This window comes from Taudactylus pleione, unplaced genomic scaffold, assembly GCF_031769625.1.
Source record: "Taudactylus pleione unplaced genomic scaffold, aTauple2 ptg000571l, whole genome shotgun sequence".
Lineage (NCBI taxonomy): Eukaryota > Metazoa > Chordata > Amphibia > Anura > Myobatrachidae > Taudactylus > Taudactylus pleione.
This window is the reverse complement of record NW_028284973.1, coordinates 373,340-385,663: the sequence shown is the minus strand read 5'-3', so window position 1 is coordinate 385,663 and position 12,324 is coordinate 373,340.

The following is a 12,324-nucleotide window of genomic DNA, read 5'->3' as shown; positions in this document are numbered from 1 at the left end:
GTCTCGCTGCCGCAAGCCCTGGAGTGATTTTGGCTCTATCAGAGCCAAAATCACTCCCACTGACATCACTACTGATGTCAGTGGGGCCGGACTCAGACGGTAGGCGTTCCCATGGGAACGCCTCCATCTGGCAGCCACGCCCACCAAAGGGGGCGTGCTGTCAGTCACCATCGACAGCACTCCCCCTTTGGTGCGAGACCCGGAGCAACGGATTCCCCGTCGCTATGCGGTTCTCGCGCAAGCGCACAACGGAGCTCCCTCCGTCGTGCGCATGCGCATTAGGGCACCATCGACCCGCTTGCGAGCGTCCTGCGCTCGCGAGCGGGTCTGAATTAGGCCCTGTATACCCCCACACTATGGGCACATTCTATACACCTATATATCCCACGCTATGGGCACATCTTATACACCTGTATATCCCCACACCACACTATAGGTACATCCTATACACACTGTATATCCCCACACTAAGGACACATTCTATACACACTGTATATCCCCACACTATGGGGCAGTAAAATAGAGTCATAAATAATATAAAATAATAACACATTAAAAAAAAAAACCCGAAAAAACCCTTTCCTAATGTCCTACTGAGCACAGGGGGTAAAACAATAAAATAACTAAAATGAACATGAATAATGTAAATAAATACTTAATGTTCATTATACTATCAAAAGAATCCCCCTCCCAACCACGGCTTTTCTGCGCCCTAAACCTTCCACGACCCTAGAGCCTCTTGACAGTACCAATACGGTACAGGGAGGGGGCGGTTCTCGAACGCGTGAACGCGGCCATCTCAGGCGGGGACTTACGCCCCGCGCCACCGTGACAGCCAATAAGAATAGGTAGCTCTGTGCAACTTGTCTCTTAGTTCAGGGTGACGTCTTTGCTTATGAGTAGCAGCGCCACCTGGTGGCCGCTGCTGGAAGTGCAGGAATATAATGATCGTTTTATCTTCACATTGCCCGAGTCCTCACAGCCTACACTATGAGTACATTCTTTCATATGTACACTACACTGTATATCCCCACACTATAGGCACATTCTATACACCTATATATCCCCACACTATGGGTACATTTTATACACCTGTATATCCCCACACTATGGGCACATTCTATGTACACTGTATATCCCCACACTAAGGGCACATACTATACACCTGTATATCCCCACAATATGAGCACAATATTTGTACACTGTATACTCCCACACTATAGGCACATTCTATACACCTGTATAACCCCATGGGCACATTCTATGTACACTGTATATCCCCACACTACAGGAAAATCATATACACCTGTATAACCCCACACTATGGGCACATTCTATGTACACTGTATATCCCCACACTATGAGCACATTCTATCATATGTAATCTACACTGTATATCCCCACACTATAAGCACATCCTATACACCTGTATATCCCCACACTATGGGCACCTCCTATACACACTGTATATCCCCACACTATGGGCAAATTATATACACCTGTATATCCCCACACTATGAGCACATTCTATGCACGCTGTATAACCCCACACTATGGGTACATCTTATACATCTGTATAACCCCACACCATTGGCACATTCTATACACCTGTATATCCCCACACTATGGGCACATTCTATACACACTGCATATCCCCACACTATGGGGCAGTAAAATAAAGTCATAAATAATATAAAATAATAACACATTAAAAAAAAACAAAAAAAACCCTTTACTAATGTCCTACTGAGCACAGGGGGTAAAACAATAAAATAACTTCACATTGCCCCGAGTCATCACAGCCTTACACTATGAGCACATTCTATCATATGTACACACACTACACTGTATATCCCCACACTATAGGCACATTCTATATTCTGTATATCCCCATACTATGGGTACATTCTATGTACGCTGTATATCCCCACACTATGGGCACATTCTAGGTACACTGAATATCCCCACACTGTGGGCACATCCTATACACACTGTATATCCCCACACTATGGGCATATTCTATACACCTGTATATCCCCACACTATGAGCACAATATATGTAAACTGTATATCCCCACACTATGGGCAAATTCTATACACCTGTATATCCCCACACTATGAGCACAATATATGTACACTGTATATCCCCACACTATGAGCACAATATATGTACACCTGTATATCCCCACACTATGGGCACATTCTATGCACGCTGTATAACCCCACACTATGGGTACATCTTATACATCTGTATAACCCCACACCATTGGCACATTCTATACACCTGTATAACCCCATGGACACATTCTATGTACACTGTATATACCCACACTACGGGAACATCCTGTACACCTGTATAACCCCACACTATGTGTACATTCGATGTACACTGTATATCCCCACACTATGGGCACATGCTATACACCTGTATATCCCCACACTATGGGCACATCCTATACACACTGTATATCCCCACAGTATAAGCACATCCTATACACACTGTGGGCCTGATTCAGAGCCGGACGCTCTGACCAGAGCGCTCGCTCTGAATCAGGGCCCTTCTACCTCATCTTGGAGCGGCCTCATGGACGCTCACATAGCTGTGGATTACCACCCACAGCTATAGCGAGCGTCCATGATGATGGTCGCGATGGTCAAGACCATCGCAACCATCGGGCTTGCGACGAGACCCTGCGGTAGGGTCTCGCTGCCGCAAGCCCTGGAGTGATTTTGGCTCTATCAGAGCCAAAATCACTCCCACTGACATCACTACTGATGTCAGTTGGGCCGGACTCAGACGGTAGGCGTTCCCATGGGAACGCCTCCATCTGGCAGCCACGCACACCAAAGGGGGCGTGCTGTCAGTCACCATCGACAGCACTCCCCCTTTGGTGCGAGACCCGGAGCAACGGATTCCCCGTCGCTATGCGGTTCTCGCGCAAGCGCACAACGGAGCTCCCTCCGTCGTGCGCATGCGCATTAGGGCACCATCGACCCGCTTGCGAGCGTCCTGCGCTCGCGAGCGGGTCTGAATTAGGCCCTGTATACCCCCACACTATGGGCACATTCTATACACCTATATATCCCACGCTATGGGCACATCTTATACACCTGTATATCCCCATACCACACTATAGGTACATCCTATACACACTGTATATCCCCACACTAAGGGCACATTCTATACACACTGTATATCCCCACACTATGGGGCAGTAAAATAGAGTCATAAATAATATAAAATAATAACACATTAAAAAAAAAAACCGAAAAAACCCTTTCCTAATGTCCTACTGAGCACAGGGGGTAAAACAATAAAATAACTAAAATGAACATGAATAATGTAAATAAATACTTAATGTTCATTATACTATCAAAAGAATCCCCCTCCCAACCACAGGTAAGGGTACCACGGCTTTTCTGCGCCCTAAACCTTCCACGACCCTAGAGCCTCTTGACAGTACCAATACGGTGGTGTGTACAGGGAGGGGGCGGGTCTCGAACCCGTGAACGCGGCCATCTCAGGCGGGGACTTACGCCCCGCGCCACCGTGACAGCCAATAAGAATAGGTAGCTCTGTGCAACTTGTCTCTTAGTTCAGGGTGACGTCTTTGCTTACGAGTAGCAGCGCCACCTGGTGGCCGCTGCTGGAAGTGCAGGAATATAATGATCGTTTTTTCTTCACATTGCCCGAGTCCTCACAGCCTACACTATGAGTACATTCTTTCATATGTACACTACACTGTATATCCCCACACTATAGGCACATTCTATACACCTATATATCCCCACACTATGGGTACATTTTATACACCTGTATATCCCCACACTATGGGCACATTCTATGTACACTGTATATCCCCACACTAAGGGCACATACTATACACCTGTATATCCCCACAATATGAGCACAATATTTGTACACTGTATACTCCCACACTATAGGCACATTCTATACACCTGTATAACCCCATGGGCACATTCTATGTACACTGTATATCCCCACACTACAGGAAAATCATATACACCTGTATAACCCCACACTATGGGCACATTCTATGTACACTGTATATCCCCACACTATGAGCACATTCTATCATATGTAATCTACACTGTATATCCCCACACTATAAGCACATCCTATACACCTGTATATCCCCACACTATGGGCACCTCCTATACACACTGTATATCCCCACACTATGGGCAAATTATATACACCTGTATATCCCCACACTATGAGCACATTCTATGCACGCTGTATAACCCCACACTATGGGTACATCTTATACATCTGTATAACCCCACACCATTGGCACATTCTATACACCTGTATATCCCCACACTATGGGCACATTCTATACACACTGCATATCCCCACACTATGGGGCAGTAAAATAAAGTCATAAATAATATAAAATAATAACACATTAAAAAAAAACAAAAAAAACCCTTTACTAATGTCCTACTGAGCACAGGGGGTAAAACAATAAAATAACTTCACATTGCCCCGAGTCATCACAGCCTTACACTATGAGCACATTCTATCATATGTACACACACTACACTGTATATCCCCACACTATAGGCACATTCTATATTCTGTATATCCCCATACTATGGGTACATTCTATGTACGCTGTATATCCCCACACTATGGGCACATTCTAGGTACACTGAATATCCCCACACTGTGGGCACATCCTATACACACTGTATATCCCCACACTATGGGCATATTCTATACACCTGTATATCCCCACACTATGAGCACAATATATGTAAACTGTATATCCCCACACTATGGGCAAATTCTATACACCTGTATATCCCCACACTATGAGCACAATATATGTACACTGTATATCCCCACACTATGAGCACAATATATGTACACCTGTATATCCCCACACTATGGGCACATTCTATGCACGCTGTATAACCCCACACTATGGGTACATCTTATACATCTGTATAACCCCACACCATTGGCACATTCTATACACCTGTATAACCCCATGGACACATTCTATGTACACTGTATATACCCACACTACGGGAACATCCTGTACACCTGTATAACCCCACACTATGTGTACATTCGATGTACACTGTATATCCCCACACTATGGGCACATGCTATACACCTGTATATCCCCACACTATGGGCACATCCTATACACACTGTATATCCCCACAGTATAAGCACATCCTATACACACTGTGGGCCTGATTCAGAGCCGGACGCTCTGACCAGAGCGCTCGCTCTGAATCAGGGCCCTTCTACCTCATCTTGGAGCGGCCTCATGGACGCTCACATAGCTGTGGATTACCACCCACAGCTATAGCGAGCGTCCATGATGATGGTCGCGATGGTCAAGACCATCGCAACCATCGGGCTTGCGACGAGACCCTGCGGTAGGGTCTCGCTGCCGCAAGCCCTGGAGTGATTTTGGCTACTGACTACTGATGTCAGTGGGGCCGGACTCAGACGGTAGGCGTTCCCATGGGAACGCCTCCATCTGGCAGCCACGCACACCAAAGGGGGCGTGCTGTCAGTCACCATCGACAGCACTCCCCCTTTGGTGCGAGACCCGGAGCAACGGATTCCCCGTCGCTATGCGGTTCTCGCGCAAGCGCACAACGGAGCTCCCTCCGTCGTGCGCATGCGCATTAGGGCACCATCGACCCGCTTGCGAGCGTCCTGCGCTCGCGAGCGGGTCTGAATTAGGCCCTGTATACCCCCACGCTATGGGCACATTCTATACACCTATATATCCCACGCTATGGGCACATCTTATACACCTGTATATCCCCACACCACACTATAGGTACATCCTATACACACTGTATATCCCCACACTAAGGGCACATTCTATACACACTGTATATCCCCACACTATGGGGCAGTAAAATAGAGTCATAAATAATATAAAATAATAACACATTAAAAAAAAAAACCGAAAAAACCCTTTCCTAATGTCCTACTGAGCACAGGGGGTAAAACAATAAAATAACTAAAATGAACATGAATAATGTAAATAAATACTTAATGTTCATTATACTATCAAAAGAATCCCCCTCCCAACCACAGGTAAGGGTACCACGGCTTTTCTGCGCCCTAAACCTTCCACGACCCTAGAGCCTCTTGACAGTACCAATACGGTGGTGTGTACAGGGAGGGGGCGGTTCTCGAACGCGTGAACGCGGCCATCTCAGGCGGGGACTTACGCCCCGCGCCACCGTGACAGCCAATAAGAATAGGTAGCTCTGTGCAACTTGTCTCTTAGTTCAGGGTGACGTCTTTGCTTATGAGTAGCATCGCCACCTGGTGGCCGCTGCTGGAAGTGCAGGAATATAATGATCGTTTTTTCTTCACATTGCCCGAGTCCTCACAGCCTACACTATGAGTACATTCTTTCATATGTACACTACACTGTATATCCCCACACTATAGGCACATTCTATACACCTATATATCCCCACACTATGGGTACATTTTATACACCTGTATATCCCCACACTATGGGCACATTCTATGTACACTGTATATCCCCACACTAAGGGCACATACTATACACCTGTATATCCCCACAATATGAGCACAATATTTGTACACTGTATACTCCCACACTATAGGCACATTCTATACACCTGTATAACCCCATGGGCACATTCTATGTACACTGTATATCCCCACACTACAGGAAAATCATATACACCTGTATAACCCCACACTATGGGCACATTCTATGTACACTGTATATCCCCACACTATGAGCACATTCTATCATATGTAATCTACACTGTATATCCCCACACTATAAGCACATCCTATACACCTGTATATCCCCACACTATGGGCACCTCCTATACACACTGTATATCCCCACACTATGGGCAAATTATATACACCTGTATATCCCCACACTATGAGCACATTCTATGCACGCTGTATAACCCCACACTATGGGTACATCTTATACATCTGTATAACCCCACACCATTGGCACATTCTATACACCTGTATATCCCCACACTATGGGCACATTCTATACACACTGCATATCCCCACACTATGGGGCAGTAAAATAAAGTCATAAATAATATAAAATAATAACACATTAAAAAAAAACAAAAAAAACCCTTTACTAATGTCCTACTGAGCACAGGGGGTAAAACAATAAAATAACTTCACATTGCCCCGAGTCATCACAGCCTTACACTATGAGCACATTCTATCATATGTACACACACTACACTGTATATCCCCACACTATAGGCACATTCTATATTCTGTATATCCCCATACTATGGGTACATTCTATGTACGCTGTATATCCCCACACTATGGGCACATTCTAGGTACACTGAATATCCCCACACTGTGGGCACATCCTATACACACTGTATATCCCCACACTATGGGCATATTCTATACACCTGTATATCCCCACACTATGAGCACAATATATGTAAACTGTATATCCCCACACTATGGGCAAATTCTATACACCTGTATATCCCCACACTATGAGCACAATATATGTACACTGTATATCCCCACACTATGAGCACAATATATGTACACCTGTATATCCCCACACTATGGGCACATTCTATGCACGCTGTATAACCCCACACTATGGGTACATCTTATACATCTGTATAACCCCACACCATTGGCACATTCTATACACCTGTATAACCCCATGGACACATTCTATGTACACTGTATATACCCACACTACGGGAACATCCTGTACACCTGTATAACCCCACACTATGTGTACATTCGATGTACACTGTATATCCCCACACTATGGGCACATGCTATACACCTGTATATCCCCACACTATGGGCACATCCTATACACACTGTATATCCCCACAGTATAAGCACATCCTATACACACTGTGGGCCTGATTCAGAGCCGGACGCTCTGACCAGAGCGCTCGCTCTGAATCAGGGCCCTTCTACCTCATCTTGGAGCGGCCTCATGGACGCTCACATAGCTGTGGATTACCACCCACAGCTATAGCGAGCGTCCATGATGATGGTCGCGATGGTCAAGACCATCGCAACCATCGGGCTTGCGACGAGACCCTGCGGTAGGGTCTCGCTGCCGCAAGCCCTGGAGTGATTTTGGCTCTATCAGAGCCAAAATCACTCCCACTGACATCACTACTGATGTCAGTGGGGCCGGACTCAGACGGTAGGCGTTCCCATGGGAACGCCTCCATCTGGCAGCCACGCCCACCAAAGGGGGCGTGCTGTCAGTCACCATCGACAGCACTCCCCCTTTGGTGCGAGACCCGGAGCAACGGATTCCCCGTCGCTATGCGGTTCTCGCGCAAGCGCACAACGGAGCTCCCTCCGTCGTGCGCATGCGCATTAGGGCACCATCGACCCGCTTGCGAGCGTCCTGCGCTCGCGAGCGGGTCTGAATTAGGCCCTGTATACCCCCACACTATGGGCACATTCTATACACCTATATATCCCACGCTATGGGCACATCTTATACACCTGTATATCCCCACACCACACTATAGGTACATCCTATACACACTGTATATCCCCACACTAAGGGCACATTCTATACACACTGTATATCCCCACACTATGGGGCAGTAAAATAGAGTCATAAATAATATAAAATAATAACACATTAAAAAAAAAAACCCGAAAAAACCCTTTCCTAATGTCCTACTGAGCACAGGGGGTAAAACAATAAAATAACTAAAATGAACATGAATAATGTAAATAAATACTTAATGTTCATTATACTATCAAAAGAATCCCCCTCCCAACCACGGCTTTTCTGCGCCCTAAACCTTCCACGACCCTAGAGCCTCTTGACAGTACCAATACGGTACAGGGAGGGGGCGGTTCTCGAACGCGTGAACGCGGCCATCTCAGGCGGGGACTTACGCCCCGCGCCACCGTGACAGCCAATAAGAATAGGTAGCTCTGTGCAACTTGTCTCTTAGTTCAGGGTGACGTCTTTGCTTATGAGTAGCAGCGCCACCTGGTGGCCGCTGCTGGAAGTGCAGGAATATAATGATCGTTTTTTCTTCACATTGCCCGAGTCCTCACAGCCTACACTATGAGTACATTCTTTCATATGTACACTACACTGTATATCCCCACACTATAGGCACATTCTATACACCTATATATCCCCACACTATGGGTACATTTTATACACCTGTATATCCCCACACTATGGGCACATTCTATGTACACTGTATATCCCCACACTAAGGGCACATACTATACACCTGTATATCCCCACAATATGAGCACAATATTTGTACACTGTATACTCCCACACTATAGGCACATTCTATACACCTGTATAACCCCATGGGCACATTCTATGTACACTGTATATCCCCACACTACAGGAAAATCATATACACCTGTATAACCCCACACTATGGGCACATTCTATGTACACTGTATATCCCCACACTATGAGCACATTCTATCATATGTAATCTACACTGTATATCCCCACACTATAAGCACATCCTATACACCTGTATATCCCCACACTATGGGCACCTCCTATACACACTGTATATCCCCACACTATGGGCAAATTATATACACCTGTATATCCCCACACTATGAGCACATTCTATGCACGCTGTATAACCCCACACTATGGGTACATCTTATACATCTGTATAACCCCACACCATTGGCACATTCTATACACCTGTATATCCCCACACTATGGGCACATTCTATACACACTGCATATCCCCACACTATGGGGCAGTAAAATAAAGTCATAAATAATATAAAATAATAACACATTAAAAAAAAACAAAAAAAACCCTTTACTAATGTCCTACTGAGCACAGGGGGTAAAACAATAAAATAACTTCACATTGCCCCGAGTCATCACAGCCTTACACTATGAGCACATTCTATCATATGTACACACACTACACTGTATATCCCCACACTATAGGCACATTCTATATTCTGTATATCCCCATACTATGGGTACATTCTATGTACGCTGTATATCCCCACACTATGGGCACATTCTAGGTACACTGAATATCCCCACACTGTGGGCACATCCTATACACACTGTATATCCCCACACTATGAGCACAATATATGTAAACTGTATATCCCCACACTATGGGCAAATTCTATACACCTGTATATCCCCACACTATGAGCACAATATATGTACACTGTATATCCCCACACTATGAGCACAATATATGTACACCTGTATATCCCCACACTATGGGCACATTCTATGCACGCTGTATAACCCCACACTATGGGTACATCTTATACATCTGTATAACCCCACACCATTGGCACATTCTATACACCTGTATAACCCCATGGACACATTCTATGTACACTGTATATACCCACACTACGGGAACATCCTGTACACCTGTATAACCCCACACTATGTGTACATTCGATGTACACTGTATATCCCCACACTATGGGCACATGCTATACACCTGTATATCCCCACACTATGGGCACATCCTATACACACTGTATATCCCCACAGTATAAGCACATCCTATACACACTGTGGGCCTGATTCAGAGCCGGACGCTCTGACCAGAGCGCTCGCTCTGAATCAGGGCCCTTCTACCTCATCTTGGAGCGGCCTCATGGACGCTCACATAGCTGTGGATTACCACCCACAGCTATAGCGAGCGTCCATGATGATGGTCGCGATGGTCAAGACCATCGCAACCATCGGGCTTGCGACGAGACCCTGCGGTAGGGTCTCGCTGCCGCAAGCCCTGGAGTGATTTTGGCTCTATCAGAGCCAAAATCACTCCCACTGACATCACTACTGATGTCAGTGGGGCCGGACTCAGACGGTAGGCGTTCCCATGGGAACGCCTCCATCTGGCAGCCACGCCCACCAAAGGGGGCGTGCTGTCAGTCACCATCGACAGCACTCCCCCTTTGGTGCGAGACCCGGAGCAACGGATTCCCCGTCGCTATGCGGTTCTCGCGCAAGCGCACAACGGAGCTCCCTCCGTCGTGCGCATGCGCATTAGGGCACCATCGACCCGCTTGCGAGCGTCCTGCGCTCGCGAGCGGGTCTGAATTAGGCCCTGTATACCCCCACACTATGGGCACATTCTATACACCTATATATCCCACGCTATGGGCACATCTTATACACCTGTATATCCCCACACCACACTATAGGTACATCCTATACACACTGTATATCCCCACACTAAGGGCACATTCTATACACACTGTATATCCCCACACTATGGGGCAGTAAAATAGAGTCATAAATAATATAAAATAATAACACATTAAAAAAAAAACCCCGAAAAAACCCTTTCCTAATGTCCTACTGAGCACAGGGGGTAAAACAATAAAATAACTAAAATGAACATGAATAATGTAAATAAATACTTAATGTTCATTATACTATCAAAAGAATCCCCCTCCCAACCACAGCTTTTCTGCGCCCTAAACCTTCCACGACCCTAGAGCCTCTTGACAGTACCAATACGGTACAGGGAGGGGGCGGTTCTCGAACCCGTGAACGCGGCCATCTCAGGCGGGGACTTACGCCCCGCGCCACCGTGACAGCCAATAAGAATAGGTAGCTCTGTGCAACTTGTCTCTTAGTTCAGGGTGACGTCTTTGCTTACGAGTAGCAGCGCCACCTGGTGGCCGCTGCTGGAAGTGCAGGAATATAATGATCGTTTTTTCTTCACATTGCCCGAGTCCTCACAGCCTACACTATGAGTACATTCTTTCATATGTACACTACACTGTATATCCCCACACTATAGGCACATTCTATACACCTATATATCCCCACACTATGGGTACATTTTATACACCTGTATATCCCCACACTATGGGCACATTCTATGTACACTGTATATCCCCACACTAAGGGCACATACTATACACCTGTATATCCCCACAATATGAGCACAATATTTGTACACTGTATACTCCCACACTATAGGCACATTCTATACACCTGTATAACCCCATGGGCACATTCTATGTACACTGTATATCCCCACACTACAGGAAAATCATATACACCTGTATAACCCCACACTATGGGCACATTCTATGTACACTGTATATCCCCACACTATGAGCACATTCTATCATATGTAATCTACACTGTATATCCCCACACTATAAGCACATCCTATACACCTGTATATCCCCACACTATGGGCACCTCCTATACACACTGTATATCCCCACACTATGGGCAAATTATATACACCTGTATATCCCCACACTATGAGCACATTCTATGCACGCTGTAT